At 39.5% G+C, this 21,411-nt stretch overlaps 1 protein-coding gene across 6 annotated transcripts in view; it reads left to right on the top strand.

Moving 5' to 3' along the window:
* phf21b (PHD finger protein 21B) overlaps positions 1-21,411 on the top strand; it is a 64,470-nt gene that overhangs the window by 7,870 nt on the left and 35,189 nt on the right. The window contains exon 1 of one of the 6 annotated variants that reach the window (XM_027151254.2): positions 10,911-11,224. The exons of the other annotated variants lie outside the window; for them this stretch is intronic. The gene's annotated coding sequence lies outside the window, so the exon portion shown is untranslated. Of the gene's footprint in view, positions 1-10,910; positions 11,225-21,411 lie in introns of those variants that run through there. 6 annotated transcript variants of the gene reach the window in all.

Below are 21,411 nucleotides of genomic sequence, written 5' to 3'. Positions count from 1 at the left end.
ATATTGGTATATTAGAAAATGGCAGTCATTAGCAAGGCTATAAAGACACTTTCAGGATGTCTTCAGTACCACAGAAAGGTCACTGCAGTCACAAAACGAAAGACACGTGCACATAGATGTTGCCAGAGTCTGATGTGTTGAAAAGCCGTGTTTTTCTCAGTTTTAAGGAGCTAATTATGGAACAGTGTCATAAACACGTTGCGAGGCACCTGTTCTTTAGCACAGTGTTCTTTTTCTAATGACGACAGATCTGCTCTCTTCTTTTCTCTCTGAGCTGCCAAGCGCCTGGTTATTATTGTGCAGCAGGCATTTCCAAGGAATCATATTAAAAGTGCTGATGTGGCTTTGCTAGCAAGCCAATAGAGGGAGAGAAAGGGTACAGTGAATTAACCCATGTCTACTGCCATGCCAGCCTAAACGCTCTTTCTCTTTTTCTCTTTTTCTCTCTATCAAGCAAGCCATGCAAACAGAAATGTATATCTGTTAAGATAGCATTTAAAAACAAGGCACACTGCTGATAAATCCTGTTCGCTTCAGTGTGAGCCGTAGATAACCTGTAATGCAGATTGCTAACGTTATCAGCTTGTTAGTTTCTTTCATAAAAGGGAGTTAGTGCTAACTCTGTAACCAGTGCTTGTTTTTATTTTCAGGGGAAGCTTTATTAGTACCACAACCTTCTGTTTCCATCCGTATGGAAAGCCTCATGTGGGTAGTTTAATGGACAGCCCTTTGTTTCTGCAGCTTGACGTCCAACATTAATCATCATCATTACCTGAGGATAGGGCTTTAAGAGAATGACAAGAAACTTTGATGACAAGCTCTAATAGCTTAAAGCTATCAATTGCTGGAAATAAACAACAAACAAATTAAAGTTTACCTCAGAGTGCCTACCACCTCTGTTCTTCAGCTCAGTTCCACATGACAACCCTTCATTACTTGAACTTGCTTTCATGTCTTGGCTGTATTTCTACCATTTCAATTACCAATGTCAAGCTTTGTTAGAACAAATGACTAAACGGATATTATATATACTAAAACACGTTTATGTATGGGGGGCACGGTGGCTTAGTGGTTAGCTCGTTTGCCTCACACCTTCAGGGTCGGGGTTCGATTCCCGCCTCCGCCTTGTGTGTGTGGAGTTTGCATTTTCTCCCCGTGCCTCGGGGGTTTCCTCCGGGTACTCCGGTTTCCTCCACCGGTCCAAAGACATGCATGGTAGGTTGATTGGCATCTCTGGAAAATTGTCTGTAGTGTGTGTGTGTGTGTGAGTGAATGAGAGTGTGTGTGTCTGCCCTGCGATGGGTTGGCACTCCGTCCAGGGTGTATCCTGCCTTGATGCCCGATGACACCTGAGATAGGCACAGGCTCCCTGTGACCCGAGGTAGTTCGGATAAGCGGTAGAAAATAAATGAATGAATGTTTATGTATCATATGACTACTTTTAGACAAGTCACTCTGAACTTTATATTAGCTTTGATAAAATTCTGATTCTGAAATGTCTGATTGGAAACTTGATATACAGGCAAACTGTTAAGGAATTCCTAGTAATAGGAAATAAAAAACAGGCTACCAGAGAACGGTGTGTGACGGGTTCTGGAGACGTGTCTAATGTGCGCATTTCTAGAATCTGGATTTCCTGAAAAGGTAAACACTTGTGCGATTTCTGTGCATTTATCTTTTTGTTTTTTGTAGAGCTGTTATATTAAGCACTTTTATATATTACAATAAATACGGTCAACAGAACAGTTCTTCAGGTGATATCAGTGATATTGTTTAGATGTCAAAGCTAATAGGTTTTGCAAACACCCGGTCTGGCTAATAGGACCGCAACACATTAGTCTTCATTGCTCATTTATAAAGTTTTAATAGTCAAACAACTTCATGCATAGAGAATATTAGCGCATAAAAAGGGCTTTAACTAATGTTAAGCGTCGTACTGTGATCGCATTAACGTTACAATATGTCATTTAGAAAACATTTTCTCTCCAGTGCCTTAATAGGTTGGATCTGAAACGGCTGTTTGGTGTAGGGCTGTGCTCCAAATCGGAACTGAGAGGACAATTTGAAACTGAGAGGACATTTCTGCAGTTTAGACGTCTGACTCTCGTTCTCGCAGTAGGAACGAACGTAACACAGTGAAGCAGAGCAGGATGCAGTGATGTGCCATTCCTGTCACGGGAAACAGCGAGATGGCAAGGCTAACCTTCATAATATTAAGATGATCTACAGTAGGCTTGTCCAAGATTTTTTGTGTCTCGACATCTTGGAAATAAAAGAGGAAAGTAACAGAGAGAGAGAGAGAAGAGTATTAAAAACCGACTAAAGCTGAGCATTAGTGCAAAACAACTCATCTAGAAAGAACAGCTGTTGCTGGCAATAACTAGACATCTGTGGTTTGCTTGTTATTTACAATGGTACATCCTCATCCAATATGATTTCAAATTCTTCGTGCCTGTCAGGAGAAAATCATAAAGATTAATTACATTTCTGTGGACCGTATTAGTGTGCAGAAGTAAAGTAACAGTAGTGAGCCACACTACGGGAGCGAAAGTTACAGTATGATCTGGATGAAAGATAAAATACTGATGCAGTAGACAGTTTTTCAGACTGCACATAATGAAATGTTTTAGCTGTATAAGGGTGTGTGATTAGCATAATCTTTTTATAATATTTCCTTTTTCTGCCTTAAGTTATCAAGCAAGCGAGGTAAGCATACGCTTCAAACTATTCAGATATTTCCCCACTCACTTTAGGCTAGAAACTATCCTCTAGAGGGACAGAAAAGGCTTTGATTTTCATATTCAAACGGCTTTGGAAATTGCCATAATAATTTTTAAATTTGTCCCGGAGTACCTCCTACTTTATATTTGTCTTCCATTTGAAGCCGAGCATTGAAGCTTGAGTAAACACACAAAACTAGGCTACAAATATGATGTTTTCTCAGTAGTCATCTCGAATAGAACAGAACATTTCACTGCTTGTTTCAGATTTACACTAGCACAAATTTCTGTGCATGTACGAATATATTGGCAAAATTGATATTTGCAAAAGGTCCTCCACATTTAATTAAGTAGCAGTATCCTATGGTAACTGTGGCTGATATTAAGCTTAAAGTTCACACGTTCCCCCATGACAGATTCACCAGAGAGCTAAACTGGAGTTTTTGTGGAGTGTTACTGAACACTTACACTTTCAGTGCTGCACTTAAATGATAGCCAGATTTGAAAATGCTGAATCAGTGCAGTATAAAGCAATAATGATCCCTGGACTGAATTCAGCCATTTCTGAGAGTCTTTAAAGGTGTTCTGGTTGAATGGGTTAACATATTATAGTAATTACCAAGGCTGACGGGAACAAAAGATTGGTGACCAGAGAGCCCATGGAGAACAGGCTTATTCAGAAGCCTGGATTTAATGAACTTACTCAAGCCTCTTTTTCTTACCCCGAGTCTCGTAGCAACGAATTCTCTCACAGCGGGTTCCACACACACAAAGCAAGTCAGTCACTCTTTTAGTTATTTTCAACAGCATAACTCTGCTCTGCCTTTCTCTCTTCCAATTTACCATGCCATCAGCAGAATGACTGAGTTCAGCTGAATCGATGAATACCATTTTTCCCTTTCAAGGCTTTATGTAGTATTAGCACATTTTCTGCCAGCACAGACTGCTCCTGTATGCACATATGGTCAGGAGTAAAGGAGGTACACAAGTGAAGAAGCTTGCAAAAGGATAGCTTTATCAGTCAGTGAACAGGAACACACAAACCTTGGTGTTATTCCTAAACTTCACAACACAGTAGCAACAAAAGCAAGCAAACACACACACACACACACACACACACACACACACACACACACACACACACACACACACACACACACACACACACATTTCAAAGACAAGCCTCATCTTCTGTCCTGTTACCAAAGCAGTGACTGAGCACTTAAATCTGTGTTGTTTTTAGATGAGAATCAGGGGCTGCTCTGATCACCTGCCAGTAAAGGCCACAGCGGTCGGATTACGGCGACCATATTGACTTCTTCTTGATCGTATTTTAGAGGCACGTACTGAGCTGATAACCCAGTGCTCCTGCAGCCCACTGACCGTCAGAGACCAATAGGATGCCTGCGGTCAGCAGATTAGCCCCTAAAATGAGCATCGAGCACTCTCGCACCGTCAGCACGCCAACACACTTTATCCTCAAACACAGAGCTCTCATTTCCTCATCTCTCTCATTCTGCTCTCCTGCTGGTTCCTATTTGTTCCTGAGATTGTGTTGACAGTAATGAAGGCGGCGTCATTCGGAAGAACGCTGCCTTCTTGACGACGGCACCAAACAACTTTCACACCTTCACCATTTTTTGACTTAATCCTTTAATCAAATTGATCTCTCTGACTTTTCTCTCTCTGATTAGCTATTCATTTTTCTTCTCTCCCCTTACTCCTACCCTGAATTCCTCTTTAATACGATGGAAGGACCTCTATCGAACTCCAAGGAAAAGTCATATTTCTGTCGCAGGGAGAGAATAGGGCCCTGTACATTACAGCGTCTGTGTGTGAGACATGTTTAATTAAAGGGGTCTGTAAGAAGCACTACAGTTCTGATTGAATTAGACAGGATCTCAAGGCACGGCTTGCTGTGCCGGTACCCTACTTCACCTGCTGATGTTGGGCAGTAGCTGCACTGAGCTCAGCAGATTGTGGCCTGAAATGAAAATGCTGTACTACTGTAGTGCATGTAACACCGTGACAAGAGCCAGCAGAGCCGACACAGCATAATGATACGTGAAAAGAATGTGCCAGTGATTTTATAATACACAAAGTTGTCTGTTCATACTTTGAGACCACAAGGATAATTTTATGGATGCTAATTTGATTCTGTTTTTGACTTTGTTGTGAGATACTGTCGAGTTGTACCTTTTTTTAATTTAGCTGACACCGAGAAACACAAAAGCTTTCATCAGAGTGAAATGGGGTAATTTTGTAGTGCTGTGAACATCTGAAATCGAAAATTGATTTAAGCCCAACGCCTGAATCAACACTCTATTGTTTGAACCCTTGTATGACGGTGGCTTTCTTTGCTGGGTGGAGAGTAACAAGGTAACAAGATTAGATCCCGTTAGTTGAACTATAGGATTACTTTATTAGAGCAGGCCAACACTTTCAAAGATGACTTCATCTGTCTGTCAGCGATTCCCTCTCTCTTTCTCTTTCCCTTCATTCCCAAAAGGGAACCTCTTTTTTTTCTTCTTCTTTCTCTTCCCTCCCTCTTTCTCTCTGAGGACCAGAAGGGTAGGAATCCATTTCTTGCACAATTGAATTGAAAAATAATCATGAGTGGAATGGCCACGCTTTGCTGGAATATCATGATGTGCTGAGAGTTTAGGAACAAGGCAGAAGGATGATGTTGAGGGAAAAAAAGAAACAATTACGGAAGAAGAGAGAAACCCTCACGCTGTAATTAAAAGTAGCAGTGCCTGCTTTAAGTGATGCTAAAGTAATGACTGTCAGGATCTGGTCTCACTACGACTCAGGCAAGTTTCAAAATCAGCACTTTTGATGGAATATGAAGTTATAAAATAAACTATTACGCTTCAATAATGTCCATCCGTTATGGCTGTACAACAGGCAAATCTAGTGTTAACAAATAAATATGTGTATATATGTACAGTATATATATATATTGCATCTCAGCATTTGATTTGGTCAGTTGATCACAGTTGAAGCCTCTCAGAAGTAAATTAGACTGTGAGAGAGTGGAGTGCGTTAATGCCATTCAAGTGTACTTTTATTTACACACTCTCTCTCTCTCTCTCTCTCTCTCTCTCTCTCTCTGTGCCTCTCTCTCTCTCTCTCTCACTCTCTCTCTCTCTCACTCTCTCACTCACTCTGCATCTCTCTCTCTCTCTCTCTCTCTGCCTCTCTCTCTCTCTCTCTGGCTCTCACTCTCTATGCCTCTCTCTTTTACTCTCTCTCTCTCTCTCTCTCTCTCTCTCTCTCTCTCTCTCTCTCTCTCCCCCTCTCTCTCTCTCCCCCTCTCTCTCTCTCTCCCTCTCTCTCTCTCCCTGCACTTCTTTCCTTTCAGAGTGTGTGGGTGAGGAAGTAGTTGTCAAGGATTTTTTTTCCTCTACCACAAACAATAGAATGCTCTGCTGTACAGACATCATGGAAATGTGTATTTCATTTCTTTTATTTAGCAAAAGAAGAGACGAGAGGGCTAAAGAAAGATATCTTATTCAGGTTAATGGTGTATTTCCTGTTTTGATTATTAAGGGTCTAAATGTGGGGCAATCTTTATGTTCTGATAAGAGAAACTCAATCACTCTCTCTGTTATGTTTTTACTAAGCTAGATTCAAGCTTTGTAGCGACTCAGAACTGGATGTTCTGTGCTTGGAATGATGTTAGCGAGGAGAGTTGGGTTTATCATGTTGCAGGCACACATCTCATTTGCATTAACTTCTAAGACTTTATTTTGCTTGTTTTAGAAAGGCTAAGAACAGAAAGTAGCATCCTGTATGTGCTTAACTGGAGACTGACTTCAAAGCTTCTTTAAAAATTGATTGGACTTGCTGGAGCCTTTTTTTCCCCCCTCAGACACAAATACAAAGTTTGTGCTCCACATGAACAGGGCCTGTAGTGTTTGCGAGGCAGTCTGGTACCTTTTATTAGGTCAGCTGCACCTGCCGTCTCATCTCGGAGTAGAAACGAAAAGGTGCAGAAGGTACATGAAACACTGCATTATAGTTTTGTAATTTCACACTTGTGCAGGCATTTACCCACAACATATAGTCCCCTAAAGCTACATAATACCTTTTGTGTTTGGTCTCTGAGGTCTTTTTTTTCTACAAAAGAGCTGATTCAAACTCTCCTATACTCACTTAGCGTGGAATGCCGTGGTTGTTCTGAGGAAACTATTGCTGAGAAGGTTTATTAGGTAGCAATGTGATAAGCTCCAGGGTATCATTCCTGCATCTTTCCTCAGATTCAAGTCTGTCGTACTGTGATCACTTAGTTCATTGCCACGACCTCCAACTCAATCATTAATCCAATCTTACACAGTCTCTCTGTGCTAAACTGCTCTGCAGTCCTGAGTTCTGGCTTTCACTGTCCAGTCTATATAACGGACTTTTGACGCTTTAGCTCTTCAGAGTTGTCGTACTGTGTGAAATTAAACAGAAATATGGATATTAAACAGAAATATGGTTCCATAGAAGACAGAAACATCTAAATAGAGCTAGAGCTGTGTACTAACCCTATGTGCTACATCCGTGGGATATTTCAGTCTCCCAACACTACATATGATATGTAAATTAAATAACTTCCAACTATCCAGATAGAGTTAATGCTTATGGATAATTGACATGGTAGAACTAACAGCAATACGAATTGAGACGAGTGAATGAGAAGTGTGTGTGTGTGTGCCCTGTGATGGGTTGGCACTCCGTCCAGGGTGTATCCTGCCTTGATGCCCGATGATGCCTGAGATAGGCACAGGCTCCCTGTGACCCGAGGTAGGTCGGATAAGCAGTAGAAAATGAATGAATGAATGAATGAATGAATGAACGATTTGAGACTACTAGGTAGGCCGAAGAAGGTCTGTGTAAGAACTGAGAACTAAGATGGACTTGGACACTATAGTTGTCTATTAGAAAGGCACTTTTAGTGACACCTAGTCATGAATCAAAGAAGAAAACCTGTCCCTGATGAAAAGCAGAGGGAGATTTCTACCAGCACCAGTGCTACTCTGACCTTGTTTACCAAAAGGTCCAGAGGGAGTCGTCCTGATTTGCCAAGAGTTCTGAATGAATCATGTACCACCACCAAGATGAGACCATGGCAAAGCATGCAACGGCAGACACGGGAGGACAAGCACATCCCATCATGCCCTGATTATTTATATCCTGAGGTATAATATGTTGGAGACAAAGAGTTCCTGGTTGTGGCCAAAACAACTTCCTGTCTTGCCAGGCTGTTACATCACAGCAGCCGGCGCCAAATAAAGCTGCCTCCCATAGAGCTGGGCTCAGGAAGCATACACAGCACATTTGGTCAATGGAAAAAAATGGCAACAGGTCGTCAGTGGGTGCAGAGTAACCAGATTTGAACCATGATCATTGTACTTATTTTATATGAAGTTGGCCCTTTAAGGTAACTTGATTGTGGATCTTTTTTCTTAAATGTTTACCTTTGGTGCACTATTTGTAGGGGAGTCTGGCAGACTAAAGATTTCGATTTGGGATCTTTGATATTTGTGGCCTGAAGGAGGTGTTGGTGGGGATCAGGTCTCTGTTAAGCTCTGATGAGCTGTCAGGGCTGCGCCTCTGTTCATCTAATCCTGGCATCCCTTTGCCATCTGATTTTCCTCCCCAATCTCTCCCATCGCTCAAGGCATTGCTGCTTTAATGCAGATAATGCGTTTTTAGTTTTGCGCCCAAAATATAATCTTTTAAAATCCTTCCTAATCAGAGCTACAGCGACATAAACAGTGCTATGAAAAATGGCCTAGGAAACACTACATTAGGGTTCAGAAAGGAATTAGTTTGTGTAGCAACATATATCCTTCACAAGGGAGTTTTTCCTCACCACAGTCGCCTCAGTCACCTCAGTCACCTCAGGCTTGCTCATTGGGGATAAATAAATACACATTTAAATATAAGTCTAATACTAATCTTGAACTTTTGTATTATATTAATCTTTATATTAACGTTTTGTTTTATGTTTATGTTCTGTAAAGTTGCTTTGAGACGATGTTCATTGTTAAACACGCTATACAAATACATTTAAATTTGAATTTGAACCATACTTGATATGCGTAATACCTTTTATTCCTGGGCAGGATATGATAAAGTGTCACACAATTATCACCGTCAGTCAGCTGTACAGAATATCTATCAGGATCGGACATCCGCACAGCTAGTTAGAGGACAACGAGATGTTTTTTGGATCCTTCAGATGATGTTCTGTTGTTTTAGATACGTTAGATTCAGATGATGCACTGTGTATTAAATCTGTGGGCTGTGGACAAAATTTGTCCACATACTACTAATGATAAAATGTAATAATAATTATGTAACTAATAATAATATTCATAAAATGGTAAGCCTCAAATATAAATAAATTATATGTATTTTATTATTAATAAAATAATCAATTTTTTTTTAAGAATAAAAAATATATTTAAAATAATTGTAAGAAATCGTATTATCAGTTAGTTGGTCTGTGTTATGAAGCATGCTGTGGCAATGACAGTTAATGAAATTGTTTGAATCAGGTAGATTATAAGTGATATATTACTTATAAAGCTAGTTATGTATATAACTGCTCATAATAACTATTTGTTTTGGCCCAGTAGCATACAGTAAATTATATACTTTAAACCTCTGTTGTATTTCCATTCAGTCTTTCCATTCAGATTTGTTTCACATCAAATGTGCTGGAAGTCGATTCAAAAAAGAAAAAGAGTCGATTCACTGATCCAGGCAATGAAACTAAGCTTTAGATTCAGTTCCACACACTGAAAATGATACACCTCAACAAACAAAATGAATTTTGGATGCAAGAGACATCCAGTGGATATTAAACTTTACTCTACGTTTGACAACAAAATTTGAATAAATCATGGCTTGAAGTCCACGTCTCAGTGATTTGACCATTAATCCACTGGTTACATTGATATATTTCTGCACAACGGTGTGTGGAAGAAAAAACCTGTAGAGTAACATGTTATTTAATTCAGCCTAGTTATGAATTCTGTTGAAATGCTGTAGAAAAATATTTTTAATTCAATATCTTTTGGTCTGTTTTTCAATAATACATCTTAATCAAAAAAAAAAAAAAAAAAGAAAAGAAATATCACTAGGATTGTTCTAATGCATGACAAAGATGTTATTAAAGCGGCACAGTCACATTTGCTGCTACTATTCCTGAAACAATCTTTGGTAAGCAGAAATCTTATGGCCAGCATGAAGGCAATATTCCTTTGATGTAGATTTCATACTAAGATGGAGAAGCCTCCAGAAAGATTGGACCACACCCGCCATCAGCCGGCACTACACTTGACTTCATAGGGAACTTCAAAGGCACAAACATCTTTGTCCTAGCGCAGAAACAACTTTGATGTTTAGGTTGGATACGCAGCACTAACAGTTCTTCACTATAGTACACGGTGGGAAACGTAAACGGCTTTGAAGCCTTCGTCGTTTTTTCCGTAGACTTGTGCTCAGGCACCTGGTGCGCACTTGCTGGGATGAAGTAATGAGGCGCAAGAATAACCAATAATACGAGAGTGCACAGAGTGCCACAGACTATCGTCTTGCCCTTTTCACCAAAGCTATGCATGGATATATAAATCAGGACTAGCCTGAAAAAGACAAAATGAAAAATTCTTTCTTTGTCCTTCACATAGATGAGATTAAGTCAGAGAAGCCAATAATATGGCATGAAAGGCCAGAAAGATTTTTAGGCAACAGAAAAACACACAAGGTTGATTATTACTTTGAGGAACAGTTTGATATGCACATAGCATTTGCCATTTTAAAATGTCACTAGGTAAAAGTGTAATGGCCAGGAGAGCTGCAGCTTATTAGCATGCTCTTTCTCTAATTCTACAAGGATAATCAAATCCTAGTCTAATTCTATAGCGGTACTCAAATAAAATGAATCTTATAACAATGTTCTGGAGTAATGAGGTACTGCGTTCATAAACGCAGATTGCTTTAAGTATGAATTCAGAACTATAGCTCATAATTTCTCTATATGACTCACAACAGCATGTAAGACGTATTATCACATGAATCACTATTCTCAGAATGTGTTTCTTTCTTTTTATTCATCATTGTTCCCATCAGAGTTAATGTGACCTCACTGGTTTCCTGTGAGTCACATGTTGTTGGCAGACAGGAAAGTGTGAGGAGAAGGAAGGAGAATTTTTTTGATGAGGCGTTTCTAAGATTAGAGAGAATGCATTGGGTGAAAATCACTTGGCTATCAAACTGGGTACAGTATGTAAGCGAGGAAGATAATTACCCAGACCCATGCTTGGAGGAACGATGGTAAAAATAAGGGAGAAGTGCCAGGATGCAGGTGGGGCAATAGATGCAATTTCATCTGGAACTTTCCAAGGAATCTCCCCATGCTGCTGGAACGGATATAACCGACTATCCGACAAAACATCTGATGCTCCCATGGCTTTCCATGGACCCAAAACATCTCATCATATTACATTGTAAGTACTTTAGTTTTTATTGAATGTAACGATTCAGGCCTCTAACAGCACATAGTCTTTGAAATGACAGAACTTTTTGTTAGAACAGAATTGCATATATATGCTACATTAAATGTTAAAGCGGAACCACGTGAGTTCGCACAGATTTTGTTTGAGACACGTTTGGAGCGTGTGGACCGTGACCTGGCGCTATAGGGTGCACTTATGCTGCCAGACCTGCTTTCTCTTTCCACGCTACAGCTTAGCAGCCAGAAGATGGCATGGTTCGTATGCAGTCTCCTAGAATGGGAGAGGAGGCAGCCGTGCTATTAATAGGCACGCTATGGTTCTGCTTTAACCTCAGCGAGAGAGTGAGTGTCACAGTAAATAAACTGTCACTCCAGAGTGCGCTTCCTTTAACATCTCTACTTTTCAGAGAGCATTAAACGTATTATTTTATTTGATGCCTATTGAGCTTGTCCATATTATACACTGGAAATTGGCACACAGGAAGGTGACCTTTGTGCTTAAAATCACACCCATAGCACCCAGTTAGATGGACCTAAATTGATGAACCTCTTAAATAAATCTGAACAGTTCAGTGTATCAGACATTATCAGCATACAGCACTTACATGACACCCTTCCAGAAAAACCGATAAACCAGGAAGCAATCTTGGTTTAGTGTTACAAGGTTTGTAGCCTTAGCAAGTTTGGCAAGCTTGAATCTTTTTAAACAAATCCAGACTGCCCAGGGCTCTTGTCAGGGATGTTTTACGTAAGGAGTTTTTTGTGTGAGTGCACTCAGGTGTTTAGCTTCCTATTTCTCCTCGATGGGAATGTGGCCTGACGTGGAAGGGCTGGATGGAGAGTGTTGGAGGAGACAAGCTAAAAAAAAAAAAAAAAAAAAAAACAAGATCTGCAATGGTTATTTAAAATCCATTGAATTCTTACTGCTGCACATTCAGTCTGGAATCTCACTAGCTATTGAGAACTTGACAAGTACATTTCAAACCCTGACAGCATGTCATGAAACAGTGCACAATAGCTGAGCTCAAATTTACTGTATTGTGAAATATTGTGAACAGAAAATAAAACATGAGTAGATCCTATACACGTTTACACGTACGTTCATCGAGTGAGGCAGCAGACAGAATCGGGGGGGGGGGGGGGGGCTCAGAACTAAATGCACTCTTAAATCAACCATCAGCAGTGAATAATTTTTGATTAAAAATGCATGAGAGATGACCATCTAGAGTTATTCATCTTTATATTGCAATAACGCTTCATCCAGATTTACAGGAAGGGAGCAAGGGGGTGACAGAAACTGAAAGGGAAGTGATAGTTTTCATTAGTGCAGGTTGCATTGCTCTCTGTGGACCTCAGCATTCTCCTTTCCTATTTCTCTTATGCATCCAACTACATCAGTGCTCAGGATTTCCCAGCTAAGGCTAATGCTCTGTATAGTGTCTTAAAGCATCATAATTAGACACCTTTAACTAACAGACACACTTCCTTAGCAGATGCCACGATAATCAATAGTCACAGCAGCGCTCTCTGTGTGATCAAATCTTAGTTTTCACAAACAAGCAAAGTGTCTTGGCATGTTTGGGGAGTTGTTTGCATTTTGTTTGTTTCCTATTTGACAATATATTTTATACAAGAAGGCAAGGTTGGATCTGGTTATACACTACTGTGAACAAAGTCTTTACATTAGAAGACGACATAGAGCAGGGATAATAAAGTAGTTCATTCACACTCAGACACACAGACACACTAAGACTTTCTTCACACGTTTGGCAGTTTTTCTTTTTCATATGTGACCAAATATCAGAGATGAGGAGCTTACCTTCATCAATAAACATGAATTCAGCCATGTTATTATTCTTTGCATGGACATCCACTGGTTAACTTAGTTGCCTGGGAAGGGAAAATCATTTGAAGAATTTAATTTGTTCCTGATAAAACTGTGAGATTACAATGTACTGTGCATAATACTGCTATATTTGACTTTAAAAAGATATATTAAAAGTGAATGTATGTGCTTTGTTTGACCTTCCTCTGAAGATGTCTATAGGATGATGGAAGGGGTCGAGTTAAGGCAGAGAAAGATGGAGTGAGAGAGCCGTCCTTGCACTTGTCATTCAGGCACATGGGCACTAACAAAGCATCCCACTTCATAATGAATGGCCCCTTAATTTGTTTTTCCTGACAAGGTCACAGTGATGGGTGATGGGTGAAAGGTATTTACTGCTAGTGAGTGGGAGAGTAGAGAAAGATGAAGGAAAATAGAAGTCATGACAAAAATTAAAAGAGCACATCCATACCTTTCTCCTCGCAGGAAACTATTTGTATGGCACTGTGCCGACGTCCTTGTCCCGGTCAACTGCCATCTTTAAAAATGTCAGCCTAATGCAGCAAGGCTAATTTTGTGGTCCTATATTTTTGAGCCATGTTTAAACAGCCAAGCAGGCATGCATGGCCACTCACTCTCCCTGTAGCAGGTTACTCAAATCTAAGTAGTAGATGGATAGTTAACTCACGATGGCTGAAAGAAATGGTCTTCTTTTCCAAGGTAGAATATAAACTCAAAGCAGCATTGTGCAGAACTTATTTAACAATTGATTGTTAGCATGGCACATAGGAATGAGGTCTTGTCCAGGTCAACTGGGATGTTTAAAATAAGTAAGTCAGGAATCCTCTGGATTTTGATTTAGAGTAGAGCAATAATTTTTACATCCTACATTAAAATTTAGGGTTACAATGTGGTGCAGTTGGCAGTGTTGCAATGGGAAGCTTCAAGATTCCCTGAGCTCCGGTTACTGTCTTTGTCTGTAATGAACTAACATCACATCTATAGTGTGTTCCCACTTCGCTTCCACTATTCCTGAAATAGCTTACAGATCCTGATCAGGATAAAGCAGGAACTGAATTCCCCCAGTATGATCACTTGATGATCTAAAAGTATACTATTTTCAGATGTTTTTTTTTAAATTCATCGTTTAAATGCTTAATGTATTTCCGATAGCTACATTTTCATAATGTTTACATACTTAAAGGCGAAACCCCACTGTCTTTTTTACGACCGAATGTTGAAAATGTTCTCTGAACGTTTTTCTAAATGTTCACGCTTTGCAATAAATGTCTGGCTGTAGAAGACTTAAGGCTTAGGATTTTGACATCTCTGGAAACAGAAAGGTTACGTTTAAACTTTTCAGTCACGAGAAATGAAATAAGAATCATCCAGGGAAAAATTGCAGATCATCTTATTATCAATCATATTTAAAATTATAGCCGGATTTCTGAAAGCACAATGTTCTTCATGTTTTTTTTTTATCATCCTAAAGCAATGCTGTACACAAATACGTAAGTCTAGAACGACTCAAACAGCTGAATAATATTAGACTCAGTGTCTGCCTGTGGACAGGAAGCTTTTTGAGCGCAGTACATAGAAACATTGTTTTTTCCTGGCAGAGGTGACTAGGTGATTATGACTACATGTAGCGTCAAGATGGAGGTCAAATTCAAAACAGTTTTTCAAATTATGCACTCTCTCGCTTCCATACAAGGGGCTGAATGGCAGGCCTAAAAAACTGGAGTACATGTGCTGGAATGAAGAGATTTGCTGCTTATGATGGCCGACTTAGCACAGCGATGGCAGACTGCAGATGTCTAGTGCCGGGCATTAGCATTCATTTGAATTACATGTGTGTAAAAACAACCAACTGGCAAGGGGCAGTGTGAGTTAAACCAAAAGCCTCTGATTACTGAGCAGCCTTCTGACACGTGCCGTCATGTTACACACGAGCTCCACGCATAAACATTGCAGTGAAGCAGTGTTTACAGCCTGTATATCCCCTGTTCATGCTGGGTTTTTACTGAATGTGTAAATGATCTAATCCAGACCTGTTCCAACAACACAGGTTTCTAGATTCGTTGATTAAAGAATCAATTTAAACTTCTGAAATCATTTGTCACAGCTGTAGAAAGAGAGAACGAATCTGGCACAAATATGCACTAGTCTCTTGTTTTTTATTTTCACTCCCGGAGTTAATATTTTTGACAGGAAACGGTGGAATCTATTATTATTCGTATTTGTATTTAATGTGAATCAGAATAAATAGCGATGTATTTGTAAGATATTCGCTGTTTTTACTTAAGCCTTTAATATTTCATTATAATTTATCCATCCATTCATCTTCAGTAATTGCTTTATCCTGGTCAGGGTCGTAGTGGCTTCAGAGCCTTTTCATCAACATCACGTACTCTACAATGTAAAGCAGCAGAAGAACTGAATATATCTGAATTTTGAGCATGTTCCGACATGAAAAAAAAATCAATAATTCAAAAATATCGCACGTCATGCCACATTTATCATTTCTTTCTTTATTTCTTTCTTTTATTCAGGGCAATTTCATTTGTTTCTGCAACGATAACTTTTCAGACGTTGACGTTTTACCACAGTAAAAGTACTCAAATTAAATTTCCATTATTGCTTCACTTATCAAAAGCACCAGGAATGTAAACAAAGATAGAAAGAGATGGAAAAAAAGCAATTAAAAATAAATGGACTTCCCATGTTGCCTCAGAGAAAGAGATAAAGTGCTGCTTCACACTTCCCTAGCCATGTGGTGGTTTTGTCTTTGTCTGTTCCAGGTCTTAGCAAAACAGCGATACATCAAGATATGTTTTTGATTGAACGTAAAAAATAAAGTAAATAAAAATAGAATAAACAAATAGTTATGAATTTGTCATCTGTTTCTGTAGGACAAGCCAAAAGACATCAAATAAAAACGAGCTGATGGCAGTTAGAAAATAGCATTAATCAAAGTTTGTGCTGTCAAACACACACACACACACACACACACACACACACACACACACACACACACACACACACACACACACACACACACACACACACACACACACACACACACACACACACACCCCTCAGGGTCTAAGGGGAACAGTGATGTTTCTACAGTAAGCTTGTTATAAGATACAGAGAGAAACTCATTCCTGAGCAGACAATAAACATTACATGTAAGAGGGCTAATCATTTATAGCCAGCGTATTGTAAAGAAAACTGCACGATTTATAACAACGTTTTTATAAAACCATACAATGCCTGTTTAGCTTATACCTCAAAATATCACATATTGTATGTTATTCACTCATCGTATACTCATTCTGCTGTTTCTATATTCATTTGTAATCATTCTCATGCCAATAATCGGTGCCAATAATTTCGGAAGACACTGTATTCAATGCATCTAAAGAAATGAAAGTTGGCTTAAAGTAGCTTTGTTCATTTTCGTACAAATATTTAATTAGGTTCATTAAAAAAAAAGGAACACAGTATGTATAAATAAAATGCTTATGGAAAAATCTCGGCTTGTGGCTAATGTTCTAATTTAGTTAATATATCCTTAAGAGCATGCGCTAGTAGAGCATACTAAAACAATTAGGCGCTGATGGTACTGCACAGATTTTCTATAATAATTTTCAATGTAATTGGGTCTTATTAAACAGTGCTACACTGTGGTTTATTCAGACTCTTGTTTTAAACCACATTAGTTCTATTAGTGATTCTTTAATCTTGATGATCCATTTGTCTGGCTTTGCGCTCTGGCCATTGTTTCCACCTTGCTTACTGTAGCTCCTCTTTAATGAAAAGTGCCGTATCATTTTAATTGGCTATTGTTTTCATTGTGTGACCTGGCTGAGCAGGAGAGGAGTCTGAAGCAAGAAGGCGAGGGAACACAGGATGCAGCATTTTTTTTTTTCCCCAAACACGTCTAAATAAAGTTGAAAGCATTCATCATGTGAATGAACTCACTGCATCGTGTCCCAGAGATGGAGACTCTCCGTATTTGTCACTTTGACAGAGCCAAGGCTAACAGCGCCTACATGGTAATGATATGAACCCTCACTGCTAGCATATGGGTTCGTTTTTAATCTAGGTTTTCACAAGCCACGAGCAGTGAACACTTCAGGCTCTGGGAGAAACTAGACAATCATCAATGAAATTTCAGATCAAAATTTGAATAAAGGGATTTATCTGTAACTGTTCTTATTGATCAGCATTTCTTCTGCCCCATTAACCTGCTCAGAGCCGCAAAGCAGATTCATTTTTTTTTTCATTTTATTGCACCGAACACATGCCATTTGTATACTTACTATTGCCTGTTAAACTGTCACTGTAGGTTAAACCATCACAGGACTGTTTAAATAGGTTTAGCTAAATAAATTGTATTAGCTGGTCCATTGGCTAAGAATAATATCTGTTGTGTGTTTGTCTCCTCCTAAAAAGTGTTCGCTACCGTGATTTAGCTTGCAAATTTGTCAAGTGCTTAAATAATATCTTAGAAGAACGCTTGTGTATCTGGAAGGAACGAGTCTCCCGATAATGCTCTTGTTCTCCAGACATCATATTTGTGTCCTTAAGCGGCACAAATAAGCAGCAAGTGTTTGACTTTCTGCTTACGTCTTTTTTGTCTCGCATCACATAAAATGGTTCCTTGTATTTTTCTTGTTTGTGTCCTCGTTTCTACGTTCTTTCCCCTTCCTGATGTCAAATACATATTCAGCTGTTGGTGTAAGTTGAAAAATCCATTACATAGAAATACTTAGTACTGTGCAGCGTCATAGCTGATGTGTGTAGTGCAGCAGGTCGGTAGTCACAGTGTATTATGTGTAACAAACGAAGACATTTTGTGAAAGTCAGTATAAAGTTGTTGTTGTTATTTTTGATACAAGCACAGAAAATGCTGGTGACTGCTTTATTCGCATCCTACACAACCTGCTGGTTTGCTCTACAAATAAAGAACCGATAGCCATCCGTATAATTAGCTCGTTCCATGTGCCCAGGCTTATTGATTTGTCCACATCTGCATAGATGTAGTGAAAAAACATGAAACCTCTAATGTTATAAAGATGCTGTAGCTATAACGTTCACTACATTATTTTGGGATGGCTGTCCACAGGATGATGTGGCTGTTCTAACATGAGCTTAGTGCACTGTGGATAAACAGAATAATTCTGTTCCACTCTGTTATTATCAGGATTTCTATTTTCATGGACAGCATGACCCCAAGTTCCTTTAAATGTTAACTAGATTAAACGTGATGCACTATTATAGCAAATCTCTTTCTGGCTTTATTCCCTAGTGTTTTTGCAGTGTTCCAGCCTGCAGTTTTGTTCAGAAGGAAAACAATTTTTGTAGATAAATGAAAGTAATTAATCCAAGGAACAATTACTCCAGGCAGCAGGCATTATCAAACACAACTCATTACACCCAAATTATAAATACGCCACCTTTCCGTCACACTCCTTTCAATCCTACAACACTACAGAACATGCACTACGGGCAGGGGTAGCTGTGAGCCGAGATGACTGTTAGTCCCCATGCTGTGAGAGGAGAAGAATATCAGGGTTCTCCTTTACCCAGGAGGAGCCAGGCAGCCCTCTGTGACCCAGATGAAATGAGAATGAAAGAGGGGGTGAAGCCAGTGACATGTTCCATGAAGGCTGTGAGTAATATACAATCACAAAGCAAGTATTCCCAAAAGAAGGAGCACTCGAGCTTAAACTCGTTATAAAGGAAAGTATTGAAAAGAGAAATTGGAGTCAGTAGAAAATGTTTTGATCTCTCATTTACACTGATTATGTTAAAAAAAAAGGATTTAAAAAGAAAGAAAGAATGAAAAGAAGAACAATTTGTATTTTTTTTTATCGTTGTGACAGACTCAAGGTGTTTGAGGTGTTAGAAATCCACTCATGTGCTGTGAATTTATTTCTCATTTACAATGACACATGGCATTGAGAGGACGCTTTCAAAAAGTCTTTCGTAAAAGATAAATCAAATACAGAGCGAGATTGATTTTTTTTTAAATTGTCATTCTACTGGAAATGGATGCTAGCAAATGCACTAGGAAAATTGGAGGAGTATGGTACATTTTGTACTCTGAAATTGTGCAGAAAATGATGAAAGACTACAAGAAGCCACTTACATACGAATTTTAAAAACATTGCGATAAAGCTTGCTTTTAATACAGGCCTCTCTGACAGTGTGCCATATTGAACTGACAAGCGCGGGGTCTACAGTACGGGTCGTCACGCTATTTTAATAGATGTCACGTCACTCCTCAGAGAAAGGTTTCTTCATCTCTCCACATTGATTACACAGACAGTATTTGAGCGGACAGAAGACGACAAGCAGATATTGCTTTTGTGATTTGTTATCCAGGCTGTCATAACAAGAAAAACCTTACGCACACACATACAAAAAAAAAAAAAAAGAGAAAAGATTTCATTTGCTCTCTCCTAATGAAATGGCAATTTAGGCCTGGTGCAAATGGCTGGAGATGAAGTGGGATGCATGAACCTGGAGACAGGCGTCTCGTCTCGTCTGCTCCCACGGGAAGATGAAAATAGAGGTGCTCAGAATATGCACAGTCACCCAGAGGCCTAACATCGAAGAGTGACAGGACTGCAGTAGTTCATTTAGAAAGATCAGAACAACTTGCAGTGAAAGCAAAACATACTGTAGGATTTTTCTTGAGAAAGAATGAAGTATTCAGCTTTTGATATACGTTATAAGAAGCTTTTTTAAAAATCAGTATATATATATATATATATAGACAGGCACAAGCTTCCTAGGCTGAGAGAACATTAGAACAGTAATAAGGCACCTATGGTTGGGTTTTCACAGTTTCCTGCACTCACTAATTGGCAAGGAGCATGTTAGGGCATGCTAGATGCTGTGGCTGCATTAGGTAGCATGCAGAAAGGCTGTCACAGGGGGACAACTCTGTGCTTCCTGGTTCCTTTTCATATTTCACCCATGTCACATCAAGCCTACAGTTTTTCTAATAACACCTCACCTACGGCAGCTCTTCTCGCCTCGCTGACACGATTTACGATGAACCGGGGAGATGTACTGTGTTTTTTCCTCCTTATGAGACTCTGGAAAAGTTTCCCAAGCAGGGAGACGGGGATCCCCCGAGACATGTGCTGGGTTTCATCAGGAAAAAGCCCTGGCACGTTTTACCAAACGTTACAAATGTGTTCCCTGCAGACAGCGGCCTGTGCGATCGTTTTAAGAGCACAGACAAGCAGCTGAGCTTTACAGTGCAGACAAGTTGGAGGTTTTGAGATGAAAAAGAAAAACTGAAGAAGCAGTCTGTCTGTTTGTTTCCTGTGCCTTATGGGAGCTGAAGTCTGTCTGCAGAGCTGAAAACAGAAATTAATGTTTGCTAACCCACTAGTTACTTAGTTTTATACCCGATTATTCTGGTACTATTATGAATTATTTGAAGTGACGGGGTGGCACGAGTCGCACGGCATGTTTTTGACAAAATATCAGCAGGTTTTTGGTCAACTTTTTTTTCTTAAATCTCATAACATATTTCATTCGAGTACCTGCATGTTCCTCATCCAGTCAGTGAACATTACTTAATCCGCCTAGTGAAAATCATTCCATCTTTAGTGAGACTGTGGCTCAGACGATGTATACAGGCATTCGGAAGCACAAGTTTTTATTTGCAGCACTGACATAAAGGTTTAATCAAACACATTAGACAGTAAGGAGTTCTTTTTTCTGGTTGCTAAACCTTCTTGTCTAACTAGTAGCCTGGGCTACTGATTGAACTCTGCTGATCGCTGCTGGCACAGTTTAAGGGGTTCATAGACTATATTTAGTCCTTATACTTTAATAATATTAAATTCCAGTGCTGGCTCTTTTACAAGCAGTGAGTTTTTACACAGAAAGTCTTCAGGAGGTTCTGTTTGGTGTGAGACTTTATCTGAGTCAGAGCGCAATGTGACGAGACAACAGAATGAATAAGTCCAGTGAGCCCGACGGAGCGTACGTCCTCGGTGACTGCAACAGCACTGTGTAATTGTGTAATCAAGTCCACCGATAAGTCGAAGCAATTGCAACAATCATATGAACTAATGCAGGTAGAAATAAACTCGGCTGGAGCTGAACTCCGAGGTGCTGTATGTTTAGAATGATTTAGACAGTAGCACTGCTGAAAGACGCTGCAGCTTTTGAATAGAGTGATGGCTCTGATGCTGTAGGTCTCTGTTTCCAATCTAACTGATTTGGAAACTATCAGCATTTCAGCTTATAAATTTCCCTAGTGAGGAAAGCAATGCATACAAAATGAAGGCTGTCGTATTTATCCATCTTTTCTCCTCCTC

The sequence above is a fragment of the Tachysurus fulvidraco genome, chromosome 19 (assembly GCF_022655615.1).
Source record: "Tachysurus fulvidraco isolate hzauxx_2018 chromosome 19, HZAU_PFXX_2.0, whole genome shotgun sequence".
NCBI lineage: Eukaryota > Metazoa > Chordata > Actinopteri > Siluriformes > Bagridae > Tachysurus > Tachysurus fulvidraco.
The sequence above is the reverse complement of the archived record's forward strand: the minus strand, read 5'-3'. Positions and strand labels throughout refer to the sequence as shown.